This window comes from Pelecanus crispus, chromosome 3, assembly GCF_030463565.1.
Source record: "Pelecanus crispus isolate bPelCri1 chromosome 3, bPelCri1.pri, whole genome shotgun sequence".
Lineage (NCBI taxonomy): Eukaryota > Metazoa > Chordata > Aves > Pelecaniformes > Pelecanidae > Pelecanus > Pelecanus crispus.
In genome coordinates this window covers 8,409,432-8,434,122 of record NC_134645.1, presented here as the reverse complement: position 1 = coordinate 8,434,122, position 24,691 = coordinate 8,409,432, and the positions used below count along the sequence as shown (strand labels likewise).

The window sequence follows — 24,691 nt, the reverse complement described above, 5'->3', positions numbered from 1 at the left end:
TCTGCCTTGTCTGTTATCAGGTAATTTTATAGTCCTAATGGCCTGAGTCAGTTGGAATCTGTAGTAACACGTTGATACAAAATGGTAATGTAACAACAACAGGTTTTACTGTTACAGTTCATCTCAAAGGCAGAGAAAACCTATTCACATTAGAAATTCCAGTACATCAAGCAATAAAAGACATAGGATTTATGCTGCATGCCTCTTGAAATTAAAGACAGATCTACAGGGAGGTCAATTTTAAAAGAACTAATAAAGGTAAGTTAAAATCTTTCTTTACCACCCTCCAAAACCCTTTGTGGAAATTTAGTCAGGAGAATTACCCAGAGGACCATCAACTGGCATAAGCTGAGAGAAGATATTTAAGTTCAAGGCCTGGTCATCTTAATTGGGAGAAAGTATTAAAAGTTAAAAAGCCAAAGTCACTTAAATTTAAAAAGCCCCAATAAATGCTAGATGTCAAATAGGGTCAAAGACAATAGAGAGGACTCGGGCATCACCCTGTAATGGAGGCCTCCTCAAAAGCTTCTTTTAAATTCATTTATTGCACTTTGTCCTACTAGAACAGACTGGAACCAGGGACTGCACTGAAAAAAAGGCTCCTTCGCAATCCCCTCCCTTCCATGTCTTCACTCCACGTGAAGGACGACCCTGAAATATTCCAAGCGTTTGCACACGTGCAAGGCAGCCTGAGCATGGGTCTTGAAACTGAAAATGAACAAACACAGCCAACCTTCTAGGGATTCCTAGTGAGCAGGGAGGAACAGGAGAGTCCCAGGGCCCACTTTGATTTTGGGATGTCTGTTGCAGATCTTCACATCTCACCTTAAAAATATACAAGTTAATAACATGTGAAGACCTTTGTTATGCTGCATAAGCCCACACCAGTCTCCTGAAAACCACCTATTGTCACTTTGATTTTACAAAGGTCTTTACAACCCTAGCAAGTGAAGACCAATTCTGCGGCTGTTAGTACCCTGCCTGATGCCAGGGAAGTTCCTGCATCTTCACAACTCACCCAACAACCCACCAGAGGAGACCACCAGCAACGCTGCTCGTCCCCGACAAGGAAACCCAGAACAGTTTATTGAGCAAGTGCATGGTACTTTCTCACTGCGGTATTGACACCCTGCTCCAGGCAAATCTTTTCAAGTAAAATTTTCAAAGGCACAATGGATGCAGGGGGGAATCTTAGGGGGAAAAACACAGGAAATTATCACCTAAAAATCCTGTGTCATGAACAGTCTCTCCCTTTATCTGTGCTTCTCCATCTAGAAAACAAGAACACTGCTAGTTGCTTAAGCATCTTCAATGACACTTTAACAATTAATGCGTTATAGCGCCATTTAAGTGTTACTAGAGAAAAGTATAGGCCTTTAAAAGACAACAGAGTATGGCTGAATATGTGGGGACCAGATTAACTGATTCATTCACAAAGCAATCATTTTGACCATGCAGTTTAAAGCTGGCAGAGCAAAAGCCCTGGAGAAGGCTGAGCAAATAAACCACAAAAATACTTGGACAAAAAGCAAAAGGCAACAGAGTGTGCAAGAGAGTACAGAGGCGAGCAAAAGAATAGCATCAAGAGAGATGCAGTTACTTTTCAAAGTGAAAAAATGGAGAATAGGAAAGATAGGAGAAAAATAAAAAAGTAAATTAAGGCAAGAAAAATCACATGTAAGAAAACTGATAAACTGTATTAGAGAATTAGGAAAAAAAAATTATAATGGAGAGAAAAACACAACTAAGCAAGCCATGCTGCAAACCGAATTAAGTATAAATGCGCTTCCATTTTGCTGAACTTCCTGGGGGCAGAAACCCAGGGATTTTTACCTTGAATCTAGATGTGGGTAATACAGGAATGCAGTGAAATTCTCCAGCCCGAATGATGCTGTCTACGTGTATGAGGGTAGAAGCTCTCCCTATGAAACTTTTGCTGCATCTGACTCAGGTTAGGAAATGGCTTTACATCCAACCTGAAGTTAAAAGCAGGAAAGGCAAATCCAGTCTTCCCATTTTGAGATTTTTCTAACACACATCTCTTTCTGAGGCAGAAGCAGAGCTATTAAAACCCAAGTCAGTTAACAGACTGTTAATGACTCAGTAGAGTCTCTTTCATAAAAAATTTGGAGCAAAATGTTAAACATTCGTATTTAAGGAAGCAATCAAAAGATGAGTACTTTGTACTGGCACTGGAAAGAATGGCCTACCATCCTTCATCCGTTCAGCCTCGCTTACAAGGAAATACGAGATATATTTAATTCTTTAACCACCACAGATTTTCTGTGTAGATTTCTTGACAAACAACTGTGATCTCTTCAAGGATTATCTTCAAGTACCTATATATGCAAGGGAAATGTCTGTATTAGCCTCTGAGGTCTTTGAACTTTAGATTCTTTCACTTTATTCATTCTTATTAGACTGAAATGTTAAAGGAGCTTTACAACACTATAGATTGCAAAGCACAACTTGTGTTACATGAGTCAGGAAGCCATGCAGGGAACTTCTGTATAGAGCCACAGTGGACCAGTGCTGAATATCACCTGAATTTTGGCACCTTTTGGTTGCTTGGCATGCTTGAAGGGAGCAATGGCACACTTTAACCTCTGGATTCTGGCTTACTTTGGACCCGTCCGCAGTTCTCCCATGTAACCACCATTTCGTTTAGCATACTTCAGTTGATAGCATACTTCAGTTTATAGAGAGGCTAACTGCATTAGGATATTCAAGCTATCTGCCACAAGACATGTAGGTCACAGAAACACAGTGTCAGGTAAAAGGAGCTCAGCCTGATCTCTCTTTTGTCTCACAGCTATCCCAGAGTCTAAAAGAAGATGTGCAAATTCTGATTATTCAGGACTGCCAGGAGTATCAGTTTCTTGCACAAAGGAACACCTGGCACAAAATAAACCTGAACAAGTCTGATGTGAATATTTTTTTAGAGGACTTCCTGGGGAATGTCTTCCCTTTCCAGCTAGTACCTTCCCCACCCTTCTTCCCAGTGTGATGGGAAGCTTAGAATCATGCTTAAATCATACTTTAATTAGGAGGATCGACTAAAATAATTGCCTGCAGAAAGCTATTGTCCAGCCTGCACATGGCTTAACACTCGATCCTGTCCTCACAGACAGGGTCCCCTCAATGGTGATTCAGACATGCACCACGCTGGTTCTCCTGCCATGTACAGGCATACAAAGGTTCAAGCTTGTGCAAAATGTGGCTGCTCAGAAACATTCATTAGCATTTCTGCGGCTAGAAGGGATTAATTTGTTTCACAGTCCCTCATGGATATTCTCTTATGCTCCTAGTAGATTCCAGCCCACATCTATTCAAGCTGAAAACCTCGATCCTGATCTCCAGGGCCGTTGAACAGAACAAGTCCTACCTATATCAGTCAGGGATAATATATCCCTTTCTACATGCCAGGCTGCTACACTCCTCGGGGACTGTGCAGTGTGTAAAGCCCATGGATGACTGCACGTACCATTCTTGTTCGGAAGGATTTGTCAAATGAATTTTTTGAGCCTGAACACCTTCGCAGCTTCCCTATCCAAAAGAACACTTTCACAATACATGGCACGTACAAAATTATTATTCCCTGAGCTTGGATTTCCTTACCTAGGGGATAGACACTGCCTCAAATGCTAATAGCAAGTGAGAAAATGTAATTTCCTTAAATAATACTGAAATACTGTTTTGGTAAGAATAAAAGAAAATTGCAATATTCTAAGTTAGATGAAAATAATCAGCCTATTTACATATTTACTTTACAGAAAAATCTTGTAACTTATGTGGCTCTATTTCATGTGCCTGGATATACAAATCTAAAAGACCTTGACATAAAAAGTCCATTTCCAGCAAAACATTATTTACCAAACAATAAAAGCTGCTAAATTCAAAGGAAACATCAACTACATGATTGGCTTAAATACACTATGCAATTTCCCTTCCTAAATTTTGGCTTGAATACTGCTTGACATATTTCCAGCGAAACGCAACAAAATTAATTCTCTCCTTGTGCCCTGTACAAGCTATGTGATTTACTTAGAGGAAATAAAAGTTTTCACAAAGTGTTTGATAATGGTCCACCTTCATCAATCACTATGGCATTCCCCTCCCGTGACTTCCTGCGAAGTCTGTGAATGATCCTGCTGCCCCTCCATCCAAAAGGCAATGTGAGTTTTGTTTAACCTCCCTAACCATAAAACACAGCTCTTCAGTTAGTCTGTCATCTACTAATCAAGACTCCATCCGGAAGGGCCCTGAATATCCATTAGCAGCTGGAATGCTGCATTCAAATCCTGGTTCCTAGCAGAAAAATGACGGATTTTGGAACGATTACTGGTCGAGGATAATTCTTCTTCCGCAGATGCAGGTGCTTGTGTGAGTAATTTTTCACAGTTGTAGTGCAAAATACAGCATAAATCCCAGAAGTGCTAACGTAGAACCATCCCATCCACTACCCTGATAGGAGAGGTTTCCAAAACACATATCTGTATTAAAGCCAAAACTTTCCAATAAGTATAAAGTGTATTTATAACAATGTATGTCTCTGGCATAACAGTTGAAAATATCATACCCTTTACTTACCAACACAATGAAAATATTGCTTTTGACAATGAAAATCAGCTTGTTTTCTGATGGTTACAGATAAAATATTGGGGGAAGCATGCTACTGATCCTATATAAAATGACCGATAAACCTTAGTGTGACAAATTCAGCTCAACATGTACTTTAAACAATTAGATTTACCCATATTTTTTAGCAGAAGAAAGTGGTGTTTCTTAGGGTGCCTAGGCAACTACTTTGTATTCTCAAAATCTCTGCATATCTCAGAAGTTTCTGAAAGTTGGCTCAAAATTAGTATCTCTTATATAATCTTTGTTACCAGCATCTTATTCCTGAGGGACTAATTTTGCTTTATCCTGACATACAACATGCAAGGTAGGTAGTGGGACAAGTTTTGCTCAATTCAGACTTTTTTCATCATCTGTCAAATGAATTCAGAATCTCTCTGCTCTCAGTGTTTTAAAGAGGGAACGATGAAATTTTGCATAGAACTCAATCTCAAAATATGCTGTGCTTTCCACACATTTTAAACCCAGTTTCTGCTGGTATCATTTCTTTCAAACCTGTTTCACATAGCTGTCCTAACAGTTCATGCTACTTCACAATGGAGAAGCAGTTGGGAACAAACATATTTTACTACCTTACATAAATTACCATGAAACAGCGGCATATACTATAATGACATTGATGTAATAAATGTCTTTTAACTTCCAAAACATAAAAAATCCACCCAACTCCCCCCACTCCCCTTCCCAAATGCCTGCAATTTCATCAGCAGGTAACAGACTGACATATAGAATATATAATAAAGTGCATGTAGCAACTACATTTCAGGAATTTTACTACTATGAAGATTTATGACTGTCACTTTACCCCAAAATTCTCCAACATCAAAGAGTGCTGTCAAAGCATGAGTGATAGCCAAGACAACAGCTGTATGGATAAAATATGGTTTCTGTAACACCTACCCTCTTGACGTAAAAAAGGTCAAGGGATGCTACTTTCATACTAAGGTGTGCTGGAGGAGCGTAAGTTCATTAGTAAAGCCCAACTTCAGGCAGTGAGTTTCTTATCAGCAACTGTTAACTGTGCAGAAAAAAGTATGTTTAGGGGTGACACAGGGGGAAAAAAATAAATCTGAGCTTGCCTTCTCTGATATTGTGAAGGTTAAATACTGGGAAAAGCTGCTGTCAGAAGTTCCTACTCATTGGAATTCCACACATCAAAACCAGGAGCTTTCTGGAACTATGGAAACTTACTCCCAAATTCATAGACAAGCACACAATATCGCAGATGAAAGACTGCTGACTGCTGTGCAGTTAAAACTACTAATTTACTTAGCTTATTCTCTCTTTCTGAGATCTCCTTGCAGCTGTTCATTGCAAATGATCCAAGGCAACATTCATGTGCTTGAGATAAGCATAGCAAATTTGACCTAAGGAAACACTTTTAGGAAGAGGGGAAAAAGGATCTGAACTCACGAGAAAAAAAATGAACACCTCCTGGTTCTAAAGCATTCAAAATGTATGCACTGATTTTGTAGGTTTTACAAAAGCTAACAGTTTGTGCATGAAACTTAAAATAAGAAGGATTAAAGGGTAAAGACATTATGCTCTTGTTTTAGAAATAAGGGCAAATGTCGGCCAGTCAACTTATACATGTTACTTTGTCCTTGTTGCATTTGCATTACACTGTTCAAGAGTTCAAATTTACTTTGGGAAATAACATTAAATATAGGTAAACGCAATTATGAAATGGTGGAACAATTATGGAATCTAGTCTAGAGAAAGTGGATTAAGAGCATTTTGATAAAAAGCCCAAATTAAAGGCATACGAGAGGGGGGAATGGGGACACTAGGATGTCACCTGAGAACACACTCTTTTGCAGCTTCTAGTCAAAGCTTGGAGATCTCCATGCAGACAGCTCTGTAAAACTGCACCAAGGTCCACCTGGGACCAGGGAACTCATTTTGTGAAATGCGACCGGGAAGCAGTCAAGTCAACGGAGCAGGACTTCATGAACTACAGTTGGTAGATTTCACTGATCTATGACGAGGTGAAGGGTGCTGTTTTCTGGCACTCCTTTGACCTCTGCACATTGTTTGGATTGATAAATTAAAGTTTTGGAAACAAGAGTTTCGTTTCATTTTGATTTTGTGAGCTACAATTCAGAGACTCAAGAGGCAAAGTAATTAATAACTGAGATTCTAAGGCTTGAATTCTCTTTGAATTTTGCTCATTTCATACTGTATAATTTACCTACTTTCCTCAAATAAAAACAGTTTGTGCCTTCTTGCTTCCAACTAATCCTGTCTGCCTGTTAACAGGAACGAAACGTGAAATGAAACATAGTGAGTTGAATATTAAGAGTTTGAAAATCTGGGCGTGCTTCAGATAGAGTTTGATGCCGATCATTTATTTAAATACAATTCCTAGAAATCTTTAGAAGAAACAGCTGTTATTGTTAATGACACCTCACAAGAAAAAGGCATGTATACGCCACCATATGTGTATGAATGCTCCACAGCCTTCATGCATGTCTCATGGTGAAGACTTACTGACATAAAGGCACTGATGCAATCAGCCATGCAGTTCTTTGTACAATATTTCTTTCCACTCTTTTCATAAGTCTCCCACTGTTATTTCAACCTGTCAAGTTTTCAGGGAAATAGTGTCAGCTGCACTTCTTATGTTATAACTAGACGTGGTATGCACCCAGGTGCTCTCAAGTTTCCTTTGGTGTAAGTTAGTACCAGCTCAGTCTCTTTCTTCTGGCAAGAGTTACTGAGAGATATAATCCCCAGCTTCCCTAGTTCTTCACAACACCTCTCATAAATCCACCCTTTTCTCACAGCTCCTTCCTTCTGGGCACCCTGGGTTACAGTGCCTCTCTCTCTCCAGTGACCAGGGCTGGATGACCCATGGAACGTACAGCTTTGTAAAGCAGTCCTGTGAACCTCTACTTTAGATATAGCAAGAGATCTGGAAAAAAATAACCCAAACATCCCTCCATCCCAAAGCCTCACTTTCTTCACTCCTGAACGCCTTCTGGAATTTAGCAGAACCCTCTGTGATGCCTTTTGGCACATGGTTTTCCTTCTACGTAATGCCGTCCCTCTGTCCTCCAGCCAGAGCGCTCCATCTCTCCAAACACTTCTGCACTATTTTGATTCTACCACTAATCCTGGTTTCTTTGCTCTGCTCCTGTCTAATTTCCCTTTATTCTCAAGACTCCCAGCTCTGCAGGGGAAGAGGACACGGGAATCTCAGGTTTTAAGCAGAGCCCACATTTTCTTTTGTTCTAAGTAAATTATTACCAGTAATTGGGAAGACACCTGATAACAGTAAACAGATCAGAGGCTGACAGCTTGGCCCTGCTCTCTCAATGAGCAGCTAACACTGAACTCAGTTAAAAAGCGGTCATTCAGTCCAAATTAATTATATACAAGGCAGGGAGCACAGAGCAGAATGATCTACTGGGAGCTCCTGAAGGAAGCTTGGCTGACCAGAAAAGCAGCACTGGTACATTTTCCCCTGCCCTTGCCCTTTCTTTCTGGCCAGACCGTAATTGCCAATGTAGCAATGCAACTAAATGCTAAGTGCCTGATCAGTGCCATTGTAAATACCTAAGGGAGAGGGAAGATACAGGTTTCTAACACTTGTCCCCATATTCACTTGCCCAGAAGCAGCAGCCTTATCCTCTCTGTGTAAAATCATCCTATAAAAACAAAATTCCAAGCTTTTAAGTACCATTCTCTAAAAAAAAGAAAAAAAAATCTATGCAAAACAAATGTTCCTCGAAGAGGCCAACAGAAAAAAGTAGACAGTATGGGAGAATTGATTATTCCAGATTTTCATGATACTCTGCTATTGCTCCTTTAGCCAGAAGTGATATCGTTCAGTTATTAACACTGTAGGCTAGCTCTCTGCCCAGCAGATGCTGTATGATACACATAAGACTTATTTTCGTGTTGTTTTTCATATCCACCTTTTAAAAATAATTCTCTTAAATCTCACAAATCTTGTAGAGGTATCAGGCCATTATACAGTGAGTCAACTGCCTACTGAAATGCGATTCACTCACAATATTGAGCAAACCCCTGCTCTCTTATAAAATTTCAAAAAAAAAGAAAAAGAGGTACCCTAAGAGCTCCCACCACCACCACTGTAAGACACAACCCGTTTTCTCTGTACCTGTCATGTAGGCTGTGAAGTCATTGGACAGGACATAGTTTTGCATTCACCTCTTGCACAGCCCCGTGTATATGGTAGGCACACATCTAAAAACATCTAATTATTGGTAATAATTTATTAACAGCAGATAGTTAACTGCAGGTGCCCAATCTCTCTCCATCATTCGGCCTGGAGGAAAATTCGCAGAGGGAAACCTAGCCACTCTCCAACTGGAAAACGCAGCCGCAAAGGCTGCCCAAAAGAGATATTTCTGGTGATTCATAAATTTCTGAAGTTTTGATGCATTTTCCTGTGCTAACTGCTCTTTCGCTTAGCAGATCATCTTTACTTTCCCTCCCTGCCTCTACCCTTCAATTCAGTTTCACCGTTTATTCATTTCTCCCTTTTCAGTACCACATTTCCTTTCAACTATCTTGTGTCTTCATAACCAATTTTTCTCCTCCCTTTCTCTTCTCTCTCCCATATTCAAACTGGAACTAATCTGATATTTGCTGATACCAACTGTTCGTGGATTTTACCACAAACTTCTACTGATACGATTCACCCCTGGCTACTACACGAGATTATAAACCCATCCCCATGTGTTTCTACATTACCAAACAAAGCTGGTCTTTAGGCATTACCAAAATAAACAGTATTAGCAACAATTAATTCTGCTTGATTCAAATCCCACTACTTATTGTTACGCCCTATATTTGTTAAATCATACATGCAAAAGAGCATATAAATTTTCATTACATTTACTGATTTAAAGCCTTACACTTTTTAAAATGCCATTGAGGAAAAAAACCCACAAACACATTTCTGAGGTTAAATACTGCAGCTAAAGTAAATCAGGCTTAAAATAAAAAGTTGGCATTTTAAAGGCCTGCAAATAGGATTAGATCTACCCAGTCTGTATAAACATTAATAAGTGGAGCTCCATTCAGATTTAATGTAAGATGTATGCATCTGTCAGTCACGTGAGCAAAGGCCTGAACTCTCTTTAATTTGCAACCAGAAGGTCTGGAGGTTGAAAGAGGTAAAATAACTCAACAGAAAGGTTCACTGGGACATAGATTAGGATCTTACACTTTCAAACCTCTGTTTCTGTTGGCTACAGCTCTGATCACTGCTGAGCTTGAGCACTCGCCCACTTTACATTTTTAGCACTCTAAAGATACAAAAAATGGAATTCTTCATTCAAGCTGCTTCTCAGCCTAGCACATCCTAAATAGCAGGTTTCCGGGCTAGGATATTTCTCCCTCCCCACCCACCCCCAACCCCCACCAGTGCTGAAAAATGACATGACAGTAATGAATTAAATGATGCTCTTGTCAACTTCTTCCTGTTTTTCAGTACTACAGTTCTACTTCTGAGTAGTCCTGGCTAATGTTTTCTACAATTCCCCGCTGATGCTCTGTGGAACGTTGTCCTGCTGTAAGCTACTTGTACGAGGAGCCTTTGCTGCTCTGTGGAAGCCATTGGCATGACAGATCACTGGACTCTGGGAAGAAAGCAGTTCTTGGTGGAGAGCTTTGCCTTTCCTATCTCGCTGAAGGACACTGCAGAGCGGATGCATTTCAGACACATCTCTGCCCCTCAGCACAGCAAAGCAGACATGAAAGTCAACAACAAGAAGTTTCTTTTGGGTTTTGGGTTTGTTTGTCTGGTACTTTGGCTTTTTTCATGCTAACCAATGAGAAAACCTGCAGTAAGGATCAAAATCCCATCTCTTGGTTTCAGTATGGTTCCTGTGCTGTCCCTTGGGCTGCCTAATACCACCATGCTTTCCACATGAGGCAAAATGGAAGGCTGCAGTCTAGACTTATAGCAATGACATTCCCAATGTGTATAAGACCAAAAGAAATGAACTACAAAGACTGAAAATACAACAGCATTTGCTCAATTGTGTGTACAGCTATGCAAAGGATACACTGTACAACTTTCCATAGCGTATCATCTTTATTCAGATAAGTGTATCATAAAATGAGGATTCACCCTTAGAAAAGAAAAGCAAGAGTCTAGGAGTTAACAGTTTAGTGGAAGAAGTTTATTAAAAAAAAAGTCTAAATGTAGCCTACAATATATAATGTGAAAACTGACAAAGAGATGGTAGCAATATACCATCAAATCCTTTGCCAAAGCAAATGAAAAAGTCACCCGGGCAGATAACATCTGGATATGTGCAATCTCAATTTAGTCAAAATCCCAATGTAAACAAGTCCACTGATAGCAGAAGGGTAGTTAAACATTCCACTAGCTTTGGATAATTGAAACCATCTTCCTTTTCTAAAAAAATAACAAACCTTTCAATTATCAAACTCTGAGGAAGAAACTGACAGCTATTGGAAGGATTCCATTAAAATTTCAGTTTTTCACTTTGCAGGCAAACATCTCTGCAAACAATATTTTTGTTTATACAGGTTAGAAATTGCCATAGCTCTCAAAAGGCTTAATACTTGTAAATACTAGTAATATACAGTAGGTGGATTATATATAATATAAACACAACATATTTTGATCTGATTTATTAGACTTAGACAGAGATACATGTTCTGCTAATTCTATAATGGTATTATTATCTCTAGTGATATCAAAATTAAAAGAAAACTGGAAAGAGAATGTATTTTTAGCTGTGTAACATGGAGTTTCTCTAATGTACTCACACCACTCTGCAAGAATCTTAAAAAAATGGTTGCAGTCTCTCTGGGAATGGTAACAATGCAGCAAGGGAATTCAGTCTCAAACAGATTTCATTTAAAGCCTGTTTAGGATCAGTGGAAATGTATCATATTACACCAACCTAATTATATATTGCAATAGTCATTCAGTCAACCCCTATGTCAACTTACTGCATTAGTACATTATCACTGATAATGAAGTTTTGACAGTAATCTGAAACATCTGCAACAAGCACCATCAAAGCCATTGAATACAGAATAGCATTAAGAAAATACTTCTTTTTTCCAAGGCTAACAACTTAATATAGTTCTGGGGTAAATGTCACATTAGAAATAACTTTAGTCATATATGAATCAATTTCCATGCCTATTGCTTGAATGCACATGAAATAGAGTAATCTACACATTCTAGCAGTATCGAAACAATTTTTATGCAACAAAGCTGAAGCCTATACAGCAGGTCAAAGTCAAACACTGAAGAGCACTAACAAGGTTAGGAAGCACTAGGGGGTTACGAGAAGAAAAAAATTCCACTAAGTTCCATTGGAAACGATAACAAAAAGACAGTATCATCCACGTGTGCCCCAACAAATCCTAATGGCAACTAATTAAAAAATAAATTCTAAAAATTCTAAAATTCCATGTTCCTGTAGCTAACAAAGCTAAAAAGCTTATTTTTAAAAATAGGTCAGCTCTCTCATCAACATGTAACAGTGACAGAAGCTAGTATTCAACTGGTTGATTTAAAAAGAAAGGGATTATCAGAACACTTATTTACACACAGTTATGCAGAAAAAATCACATCAAATTCAATTCAACAGAACCATATTACGTTGAGTAGAATACACAAGTAAACCTGATAAACAACAGAGACAACTTGAAAATAAGCTATGAAGTTTCAAAAAAAAGAGACATCAAAGAGGAAACCGCGTATTTAAAAAGTTAAAACATGCAAAACTGAAAAGCTTGCTCACCAAAAACTATCTAGTTTACATGAAAATAAAAACGCTACACGGTGCACGCGATGTTCACTGATAACTTCATTTTAAGATATACCATATCCTGACTGAGACATAACTGACTTACTCAACTCTCATGTACTGCAGAAGGTAAAACAAATATGAAGTAGCTTTTGGGTTAGGGCTGCAGATGAATTTCAAAATATGGAACCCTGAATTGATTTGCACAGTAAAAATCACATTCCAGTGCCATTTAATAATGAAGGACTCTGGAAGAGATTATCTGACTTTTCTTGAGCACACCGTGCCCAAATATCTGTGGACAACATTTTCTTAAGCGCAAAGATACAGGGATTTAACTTTCAAGACAGCCACCGAGACAGCCTCAACATTAACCATTTTGAAGGTGTTATTCTATTGCCTTGCACTTTGTAGGAACACAGCCTATTACTGTATCAGTCAGATATGAGTGTGTTAACAGTGCTGCATTAGACATGAATGACATAGTTCCATCAATCTAAGTCTTTGTGCTTCGATCCCATTTTTCTATTATTCTCTAATGTTGGGATGCTTAAATATTATCATTCTAGCCACGAACGGATACATGGAAAAAGGTCTCAAAGTGTATGTTTCAATCATCCGTACTCCTGCTGCATTTTGGCAAGGTATGACTCATCAGCTGCCATGTATCATGGCTATACTTAGGGAATGTTTTGTTAATTGTAAATGACTTTTCTTCTACCGAAGAAAATAAAACTCATTCTAAAGTTATTTGATTGTCCAAAATTGTACTGTCCATTAAAAAAGGAATGATTTGTTTCTGCTGGCATGTAAGTTTCCAAATAGAAAAACTGAAATTGGAAACAGTAGCTCAGAATTATCTGATTAGTAGACCTATTGATCTCCTGAATCAAGTTTTGAGAAAGAGACCGTGTGCAGAGTCGATGCTTTTTTCAGATATTACAATTCAAATCTTTAAATTACATTAGCGGGTGTATTCATTCTTAGTTTCATGTTAATACAAAGGCATGTTGGGGTAGTTAACCTGCTGTATCGTGTCATAATTCAGCCAGCCAACAAAGACTTTCATTTAAGTGGCACCCACAAAACAGCACTGCAGTGTGCCCCTCTGGGGGCTCCATCTTTGGAAAATGCTCAATGTCCTCTTTTGAATGTACATCATGAAAAAAAATACTTCATAACTTCACCCAAACGACATGCTTCCAGCTCAGAGATTCAACACTCCAGAACTGGAACTTCAGATCTCACCAGTGGACACTCCTCGCTCCCCGAATTCTTCCAGGAAAAAAACAAAATGAAACACGTGTCATATCTGAGATACATCAGTCTGGAGGATATGCATGTACCACAAAACTCATTAGCATCTCTATGATATTCTTCAATAGTTGCACTGCTCCATTTCAGAAATAACATTTCTGGAAGGTATTTATACTATGTTAAACTTAGATCCCCTGAGCAACACATTGAAGGTAATCACCGGTACATCTGTTTCTGTCATATTTAAATTCATAGCCTAATTCAATTGCAAATAATTAGCTATTTATCACCATGAAGTTTACATTATAAAATTAGAAAGGGCCAACATGATCCTAACCATTTAACAAAAGATACAGGCCTTAAAAGGAGGAAAGGGGAGAAAACCAAAATAAGCCCTAGCAATCAATCCCCCAGTAAATCAAACACAATCAGTTCTGCTTGCCCACCATACCCCTGCACAACCCAAATCCCTTTGTTTTTTTTCACAGACTTACAGAATATATTGCCATACATATCAGTTAAATCCATCTTTCATTTTTATACCCTGAAGAGGAGAATTATTTAGTCAAAATAACATGAGTACACAGCTCTTGTAATACTGTTGTGACCTCGGTTTCTAACACCTACTTTGGAACATTACTATAACTCAAGAACTTTTTTCACTTGCAAGGACATCTTAATTATCCCACCCATGACATGAATGTTTTTGGAAGATAAAGTCTGTAATTAACTTGTTGCCAAACAATATGTTTACTGTCCCTGAAGGTCAGTTCTCGTATAAAGACATAAGGATACTTAACTTTGGGAGATGTGTATTGTAACTGCCGTCAAACATTAACCAAGTGGTCATCCATTACCTATAGTAGCAGCAATGCAGAGTATGAAGATATTCCAAGCACCATAAAACGGCTGTGTTAAAATAAACCTCTACTGAGGCTGGCAACAAATTAAGTACAACTAGAGAGACAGTGCTTGACCCATTGTAACAGGATTTGTTAGAAATTCCACTTAATCTCAGCAGTCAGTCGGTAGTGGGAGAATTTGCTCAAGACAGTCAAACAAGATTGCTTCTGTACTATAGAAATCTGTCTTTGCTGATTGCCCTTGTCAGGAGAAATTAAATTTTGAAACCGTTTTTAAAGATTTTACCAAAACAACTGTAAGGGCTCCTTGCCTTGTTTAGTTCTGAATTACACTAGAAATTTGCACACACCAGTTTGACGCAGAAATCTGTGATGTGCAAAGGGCAGTGGGAGGGTGTGGGGAGGTATGGGTATAACAAGAGGTTTCATTAGTCCAGCAAAGCCACGAAGGGCAGCTTAGCACTCCTGATACAATTCCTATACCTAAGGAGCTCCCTGTTCCAGGCAAATGAGAAGGTAACCACGTTTGATTAAAGATCTCCTATAATACATCAATTAGTTGTATACATGACCTAGGAGACGTACAAAAGAAAAAAGGAGGACAAACAACGGAATAAAAATAGGAAAATTATATTAAAGAAATAAATCTAAAGTATTTCTACGCTGTTGTGCCCAGTGGTACTCGGTCTCTGACTCACATCCTCATCAGTATTCTGTATTTCAGCAGGAAACCTAACAGACACTTGGCCCTCACTTTGCCTTACACTCTGCTTACAGTCGGAGACAGATGGAAGGAATGGAGGGCAAAGAAAAGCAGCTAAGAAAATCAAGGCGGAATACAATAATCTTTGTCCAACAAGACACGCTCTTCTCATCCCAAGCTCGCAGCACGTACTCTTTCACGTAGAGGAACAGGTAACAACTGAGAACGTGTGTGTGTTTCCCTCAGAGTGTTGGACAATATGGGAACTAATTGTGAAGAAACGGCATATGGAACAACCTAAACATGGCAAACAGGCAAGAGTGAACAAAGTAAACAGGAAAAAGAAATTCAGATGAGAAAAAAGGAAGAACGGAAACAATGAATATTCAAATAAGGGAGAGAAAGATTCAACTACAGAAGGGAAAATATTAAGAATTTAGAAAGGGAATGAAATGAGAAACTAGAAATGCCAGAATCACTGAACATCAGAACTGGAGGAGGAAGGGGAGTCTGGACACATTCACATACAGGTGTGGCCATTAGCACTGCACTGAATTAGTAAACAAAACAGTTCTTTTGGCATAGCGCAGTCCATTAAAGAAGATACTTTGTATTTGTACCTTTCATGCAAAAGTAGTTGATTCTCCGTCTCTTGTTACTTGAAAAACTCACGTATGTCAGCACTTTAGATACTGCAATAGCTTGTTCGTGTTGAAACAGGGACTATTTGCTGGTTTTCCGTTGAGAATAGATTAGATTTCAAATTCCCCCACTTGGTTACCAAAAGCATTTCCATCAGCTGGAAACACTTTTCAATCCATCTTGCCAACTTTTGACCTATGCTAGTTTCTTTTGGAAGGTGAAACCAGTCAGGATCAGGCATGGATAAGCAATTCTCCACTGAGAGCATGTCAACTAGACACACATCCCTCCCCAAGCCAGAATGCTGCATATGTGTGTTTCTTGAGAATGGCCACTTCCTCAGAGCTGTTCATACAGAAGCAAACAACAAGAACCTATGTCACTCTGCAGTTTCTCATGTAGATGAGCGTGGGCATCACATGTGCTATTCATTTTCTGAAATAATATTGGAGAGTGCTGTTTATATGCTGCCTATAGACCATCTAATTTAAAGAATGTAGCATATTAAAGCAAATAAAAAAGGCATTGTTTCTGCAGCACAAAATGAAGAGTCTGATTACTAGACAAAATAATGGGCATGCTGTTACACTGTACACACTTGCCTGAATACTATGCTATAATAAGCCATTATATGATAAGAGAAGACTTCAGCTAATCTCAGCCTAGAAACATTCAGTCTTATTCCTTCACTACTGGCAGTGATCCCCCTGAAGTGCCAGCCAGCTGCAAGATGATTTTTGACTGAGCTCTCCCCTTCGTCTGTGAAATGGAAGACAAAGGTCTGTGGCTACGGCTGGCTGGCAGCTCACGGCACCTGATACCATAGCAGTATTATCTTTACAGTACTGCAGATGGAAGTGTACCTAAGTCCTTCCTCGCATTCTTCCCATCATTCCCCTTTGCCACCCTTCCACACTTTCTATTTTTTTTTTTTGTAAAACAGGTCATCACAAGTCCAGCTCAGATGTGTCTTTAATTTCCCAGATGATCTGCTGACTTACTTGTGGTTTGCAGGAACGAAAGCTTCCTGCAGGCTGGTTGCACCCAGCAGAGAATACAGATGCCTTGTTGCAGCAGGAGGAAGAAAATCAGAGCTGAAGTCATTATCGCCTTCACCACCACCACTCTCCATCCTCTGTGTAAACTCTCTGACAGCATTCCCCCCCTTATCTTCTTCTAGAGCGTCAAGTAAAATGAAAAGGTTAAACTTGAAGGCTTATACATGGCCTTTGGGTTAGATATCCACTTTTTTAAAAAAAAGCCCTACACACAGCAAAATATTTTTAAAATCACAGAAACTTCAAGGTTCAAGGACTAATTTTGCTACCTTAGCTGAATTACATGCAAAGTCTAACAGCGCTCCCCAAAGAAATACTTAATACGTGCTTCCCAAACTGACTATTGGAAGCCAACTTCAGAACCAAAATCTTGTTCCTAGTATCCAGCAACATATCGCAGGTCAAATCCCCACGCTTTGAAACACCACACTCTTGAACGTTGCTCTTCACAGAAAAATACGGGGATACTAAAACTGGAACAGGTAAGTATTCTTAACTTCAATCTGGTCAAGGTTTCCCTTTTTATTTAGCCCTGTTCAATCCTCTCACATACCCACATTTGCTTTTCTTGCTCTAATGGAGGGTATTCGGACAATCAAGCAGACAGAAGTACAGACATAGTGCTGTGAACCTTCTAACTAAAAAGCCTGCTGTGAATCAGACTCAGTGGGATCACAGGCTACCGCTTAATTTCACTCACAGCAAGAGCCATAGGTAAAGCTTCACGTGAAAAAAAAGAGCGTTACTAAATATTTAGCCTCCAGTGCTGCGTGCCAGCAAATGTCCACTGGATGATGGATTGCCCTGCAGGCTCCCTCTGCATGCAGTCACCCATGGCTCACCAGTGGTTTGTTAGCCCAGGCTAAAGCCTACTGAATGGAGCAACTTTCAGAGTAGTTTATAAGTCTTTGCGAAACATCAGCTTTTAGGCTTTCGGTCTTTTACAGTTAGTTCAGAGGTATAGGGTCAAAATATACGAACCTTGGTTTTGCATTAACACCATAAATGATCAAAACAACTCGTTAGCTATGATTCATCTATTTGTCTAGAAACAAGTAAATGTCAGTACTGTCAGGAAAGGGAAAAGTTTATGATTAAGCTCCAGCTATATTCATTCTTCATAATATCCGCTTGAAGATAGCATTCAAAAGCATTCACCACATGATTTTCCATCCAACTAATTGCAGAGAATTCATACAAAAGAATGTTTATGTAGAAACACATACCTTTACATTCAATATTGTTATATGAAACTATTTTGCAATTAGCTTAATTTTAAGGCAGAAAAAGAATTCAACAGAAAATGACACAAGATGACTGGAATAAGCATAGAAAGCAATTGCGTTTAAACACTTGCAGACATCAAGTCAACAATCTTCTACAACTCAATGGAAAGCTCATTTGCAGTTTTCTGTTGTCTCAGCTGACTGTTTCAACTGACTGGCAGTCTTAACATTTCTGCTGCGTGAATTTTTGCTCTCCCCTCAAAGAGAAACAAGGAAACCACCCAGTTTTCCAGCATGTACAGAGTAACTAAGCAATTCATATCATGATCCCGCTTATAAAACCTCCAAATATGTCCTCCCCTCCAGTGAAGATCACTGAGGGAACCCTGAATTGAGAGTCATTTTAGGATGCTTCATTTACATGATATTCATCTTTCTCTGTTCAAGTCATAGCATGGATAAAGTAGTAAACCAGGTAGGGCACAGTGCACAGAGACCACCTTCCTGTCTCATGAGAAAAGGCTCTCAAATGAGGAAAGAGCTGTTACACTAATGCAATCTAAGTTAATAATAATACAATATTACACCTCTGGGTATTTTGAACATGGAATTAAGTAATTTATTTAAAGTACCACGTAAAAGCTCTAGAAATAATAGGCACAGGCACTTTATTTATTTTTTTGATGTACAAGTGAGTTTTGCATGTAGATACCTAGTGTCTTGTCATGTCATGACTGCAGAACAACAGCAGATACTTATCAGCTCAGCCTTAGCTAATTTACTCCCATATGAATACCTCATTTAGAAGAGAATAAATTACAATTTTATCCTGGAAGACCATTTCACACAAATGGGACAAACTGTTACCCTATTTGATCTGTATCTATTCTCTAATCATGCAGAGACTTACTATAAAAGAATTTAAAATAATTCTAAAAATACCCGGCTGCTATTGCCTGTAAATATTGCATCTTTCTCTCTGGAGAAAATCCTTCTGAGGGAAATAGCTAAGTTGCTTAAGGCTTGTTTTTCTTACATCTCACATGGACATGCCTCAAACACTCATAACACTGTTCCATCAAATTTTAAATCACCTATGTAGAAATATCTACAAGTTCAACAACGTTCCACTGCTTGCGTTCTGCTATTTTGGCGTTTTAATTACGTTACTTCACACAGCAGAACAAAGTTTGACATTAGTACTGAATCTCATAAATCGTCACTTTAACCAAATGCGTTCCCCTGAGGAAAGATAATACAGGCCATATGAAAGTCCCCATTTTAGCTTAAAACCTTCTCAAACAATCCTAATTGTTTTCAGAAAGTCAATGGCAGGATTATACTCTGTCTGAGGCACAGAAGAAGTGAGTGAGTTATATTTATATGTTAGCTCATTTTTGTTTGTGTGAGGAGTCAAAACCAAAAAGTAAATGAAACGTGAATTCAACATTAATTCAATAGTACTGACTCTGAAACAAAAGCATGATAACATCGTGCTGGAGATGTACAGTTAACATTGTGCTAGAGATGTACAATCCTTATCATTTTTCTTCATCTCTTCAAAACATTTTACTGAGGAAAATGGCCAATGCTAAACAATACAAAGACCAGTGTACAGCATATAAACATCCAAAAAATAGTTTCACAATAATATCCGGTGATTCAGCATGTCAGAAGCTTACACAGACTTTACAAATACCAAAGCTTATCATGTTGCAATAAATTCCACTAAACTAATTTCTTAGAATGCTAATTGTTGCTTTTATAATGGCAAAATCAAGACACCATAGGTATCACCCTCTAAAGGGAACCCAGCAATCTGCTCTAATTGTTAAGTGACTAATGAAAGTTAATTTTTAAATTGGGGCAGTGGAAATTTTGCACTTGCATGACATAATTTCTACAGTAACACGGGCTTATCTTCGAATCTGATAGGTTTTCACATGGACACAGACTGATACCAAACACTATGATAGCAACAGGCACACGTAGTCATCCGCAAAGGTTCAGATGTTTCTCACAACAATGTCTTCTTAAGAGCGCTGCAAGAGAAGGAAGCAGAAGTGCGCAATTATTTAAAGAAATCTGTCCAACTCTTCCCGCTGCTCTCGCCTACTCTTTCAATTTGCGTATCAAGAATATGCCACTGAGCCCCTCTCCAAGGATGAGCTTGTCCCCTTGTCAGCTGAAGAGTGGCCATAGCAATGGATGCTCAGTTTTGTAAACGTATTTCCAACACTCAACGTATTTCCATTATCTCAACACTGCATTCTCTCTTCCGTGTTTTCAGGCTATTTACAAAAGGAAGACTTGGCTATTGCCAACCTCTCTACTCTTCCCCCAATGCACTGTGAAAAGGATTTCTGCGTGCTAAAAATCAGCACAGTAAAATGCAGATCTTTACGTTTCTCCAAGGCTGTCTCTGGAAGGCACAAAGCATCAGTGCCCTTGGCTTCACCTAGACCACCTGGTTTTAGGGTACGGAACCACTCAGAAGCGGGGGAGGTGGACAGGAATGAAGGCAGATAGATTCTACTACTTTTTGGCTAGAAAAAAGAAAGCCTGCAGTCCTATTGCTGTAGACAAGTGGTCCACGAATCCTCCCTTGCTCTGCCCCAGGAGACACTTCAAAGAGCTAGCATATAAGTGCTGACCTAGGGGTGATGAAGACACTTCGTGAATGCCGGCCTGTGTCACAGGTTTAAGTAGCCTGTGGGGTCCTGAGCTGCCCTTACCTCACCTGGGTGAATACGACTCACACTAAATTAATTTTCTCAGAGAGAGAAAAGAGAGAATCAATATTTATTCCAGGATCAAAATGCTTTTTGCTTAAAGAACTCAGCAGTCAAGAAAAATGAAGAGCAATCATTTGGTTCCCAGGACAAACAAAAGCTTCCTTGCCAGTAGACACTGTATATTGACAATAACCTGTAAGCATCGTAGCACGCATAGTAATAAGATGGCATTTTGCTGCAGTGGATTTCTATCTTGTAGATGCTATTTTTTGGTTCTAAACAGAAATTTTAAAGAATCAAAACACCGTATTTTCCATTAAATAGCAACATTAAAATAGTTACAATTAACAAACACTTAATCCCTGGCCCCCCCACCCCGAACATCAGCTTTATTTAACATGTCCTAATTTAAATAATGAGGCCATAAATAATGACTAAGAAATCACCAACTGATTCAAAATGCAAGGAACGGGAAGTTTGGGGTTTTTTTGGAAACTATTATTTTATTTTATTGCAATTAATTTGGTTGTGCACCAAGCGACCACCAAAAATGTCACACCAAATTAACTTTCTTTTGATTAACCGTGGCAGGTCAAATAATTAAAAAACTGAAGGTGTCTTGGTAATGAGACTTAACTCAAGGACACTAATTTACAATGACACAGGTTCCTCCTTTCTGTATTACCTCACATACTTAGTAAGAAATCCTTGAAGGGTCAAATTCTTATGTCATCTAGAAATTATTTTGATCACTCTCTATCTGAGCTGTATTCATTTTCCTTCTAATACAACTTCCAGTTTTCATCCTGTCACATCAACATGGCATTTAGTGGCTTGATTCTGTTTCAAAAGATGTCATAAACCGTGCTTGTCATCACCTGCTGCATTACATGGACCTCAGCGATAACTATGTCACAGGCCAAATAAAACCAGCTTTTGTTGGCCACTCACTGCTTGCGACATGTATGAACAGTGCTGGACGTGCGGTTTATAAAATGGCATAAGCTGATATTTAATCAAGCAAAAACGTCTGAGTGAACACCAGCTCTCCATAGTTTCTGGCATATTTCTGAATATATTTTAAACACTTGTGACAGCAGCGTTTCCTCAAAGATATCGATCGCACCTATTTCTTTCCAATGGTCTTTAATCAAACCAAATCAATTCTTGTATGTACCATTTCACCATGATGCAGTATGTTTCTTCTCTTTTGGATTTTGCAGTTATTCCTGATTGCTATTTTATCTCATTTTTCAGAAAAACAGCACCCGTAAGAGCGGTCAGTGAAAATAAACAGCAACTGTAATGCAATAACTTGCTGTTCAACAAGGATGAGACTCAGTGCAGGCTCACTGTATCTAGTAAGTACAAAGTAATGCCCAGTCCTCAAGGTGATAATCTGATGTTATAATACTGGACATTACAAAATGCATATTAATATGGATTGAGAAGATAGTGAAAACAAGATTAAAATGCAATCAGAAGTGCTATTTTATTTTTACAGGGGTTTTATGGAGGCTCAGGAAAAGCCCTGAGCTGAAAATAGGTGGAGATTAAAAGAATACTTTAGAGAAGCATAATCTATGCTTGCTCTGTTCCTGCTCTTCCCTTCGCACTCATTTATGGTCATTAGGGGACTTCTTCTTTTTACCCCTTTTTCTTTTCACACCATTTGAGAAACACAGCAATAGCCGGCTTCATGCATGGAGAGGATGGCGTAAGCTCCTAGTACATTTCCCAGTCCCCAAACTCATTTAATATAAAATCCTCAAGTTGAGGACATAACAGATATTAAACTGATGAAAACATACGCTACACTTGATCTTTGCCAAAAGGTCAAGAAGCAAACACGAGTCAGCAGACCCGATGGTTTCTTGGTCTGACTCAGTAAGCACACTGAGACTGAACCATCGTAAGATTTTAACACCACAGTAGCAACAATTATGTAGCTTTATCACTCAGATATATTTCAAGAAGCTGCAGACAGACTACAGACCCCAGATAACTCACTCCAGGATTTCAATGAACTCATGATTTTGCACACACAGTAACTGTTCCAGGACAGGAACTTGGGAAAGCTAATGATGCCACGTCCAGCCTCCCAAAATATTCCAGTCTTCGTCTGATTACTTCCTCTATGGTAAACTAAATAAAAAGAAAAAACACCCAACAGCCTTCCCTCTAACCTCCTGCTGCCCCGCTACCCCCTGCCCCAAACACTTAAGCAATCTTCTGGTTTCTGAATCATTACAGGATTATTTTAGAACCTTCTCCCCATGGGTTACAGAGCAACACATCTCCCCTACAGAAAGTATTTCACAAAATTCTAAAAAGTTGAGGGACTTTTTAATAAATAACATACTAATGACAGAACTAGATACTGCAGAGTTTTTTCTTAATGCGTTCTGGACTCATTAGAGCATCTTACACGCTAATTCAAAGACTACATCTCAGTCTTGCCAAAGCATGATTTTTAATTACTCTGTATCAAACTCCACAATAAATTAACACAGAAAATGTCCAAACACAAAGAACACTAAGACAACACTGCTAAAGCTTCAAAAAAACATCCCCGTGCGTAGAAACTAAAATGTGTTTTGAAGTTAATGAGTAATAACAAAAGACATTTGAGTAACTTGGAACAAGACAACAATTTCTTAAAAATTGTTTTCATTTTCAAGAACACTTTGTAAACAAGTTTGGAAACCTTTTAATTTCCCATTATATTTTCAATCACTCATTATAATCACTAATTATTTATAAGAATACAACAGTAGGTCAAAAGTAAAAGGAAATGTATTGTCACAGCAGAAATACCCAGCTAATATACTCATGCTGGCGTTCCAAGCTGCGCCAGAGCGCCAGCCAACTATAAAGTAATTGTTTTACTTTCAATACAGAGTATTCAGTGAATCAGTATCAGCAAATCTGCTGGATTTTAATGAGTTAAAATATTTTAATAGCGTAGCTTTGTTCTTTAGTTTAATCACCTTTCCCTAAGGCTCTGAACAACATTTAAGCATGTGCTTAATTTGCGATGGAAGTCAACAGAACTTCCAGCGAGTACTGGAAGTCAAAAACATGTGCTTAATGAGATTTACTGAATCAGAATGCGTAAAAACCGATGTGAGCAGAATCAAAGCCCAGAGGCATTAGTCAAGTCCACCCTGTGTTTCCCTAAAGAAACAGGGCCTCCAAAATGAGAATAAAAATTTTATAATTATGACATGTCTACTGTACATCTGTATTTCTGAAATACTTACATAGCAAAACACATATCAGACTTTACAGGTTTTTAAAGTCGGAGAAGAAAAAAAAAACTTGAATTTACCCTAAAATACCAACTGGAAGCTTTTGTGGAATTTTGTCTCAGTAGTTCAGCAATACCCTTTGACATGAGGCAACCGTTGACTTGTCTCACGTTTCCTCCAAAAAGAAAATGCAGTACAATTAAAGTGTTTTGATTGGGGGCAGGAGGGAATGGAGGGATGGAGTTAATGTATTTTAGCTATCTGTTCCTCTGTGAAAAAGAAGGAATGTAATCCAATATTAGTATCTCACTTCCTCAATCACTCAGGCAAACTGCGTAATCCTCTCAAACCTGCATATGAACATCTGCATTATACCAGATGATACTCATTCTCAGATTAAATTAAATTAAATTACCTGCATGCCTTTAAGCCCCTTTTTTATTACCAAAGACTACCGTTTCTTCCTAGTGCAGAGGAGTTTAGTTTAACAAATAACAACTCAATGATCTTTGAATGCAGCGTATAAAATATAAAACTGTTCTTTACTAT

The 24,691-nt window shown here is 38.6% G+C and overlaps 1 protein-coding gene and 1 pseudogene across 1 annotated transcript in view; both read right to left on the bottom strand.

The window, feature by feature from the left end:
* The window catches only part of MACROD2 (mono-ADP ribosylhydrolase 2), a 905,314-nt gene that overhangs the window by 475,410 nt on the left and 405,213 nt on the right, over positions 1 to 24,691 (bottom strand). The gene's annotated exons all lie outside the window — the stretch shown is intronic.
* Positions 22,564 to 22,739, bottom strand: LOC142593365 (U2 spliceosomal RNA; annotated as a pseudogene).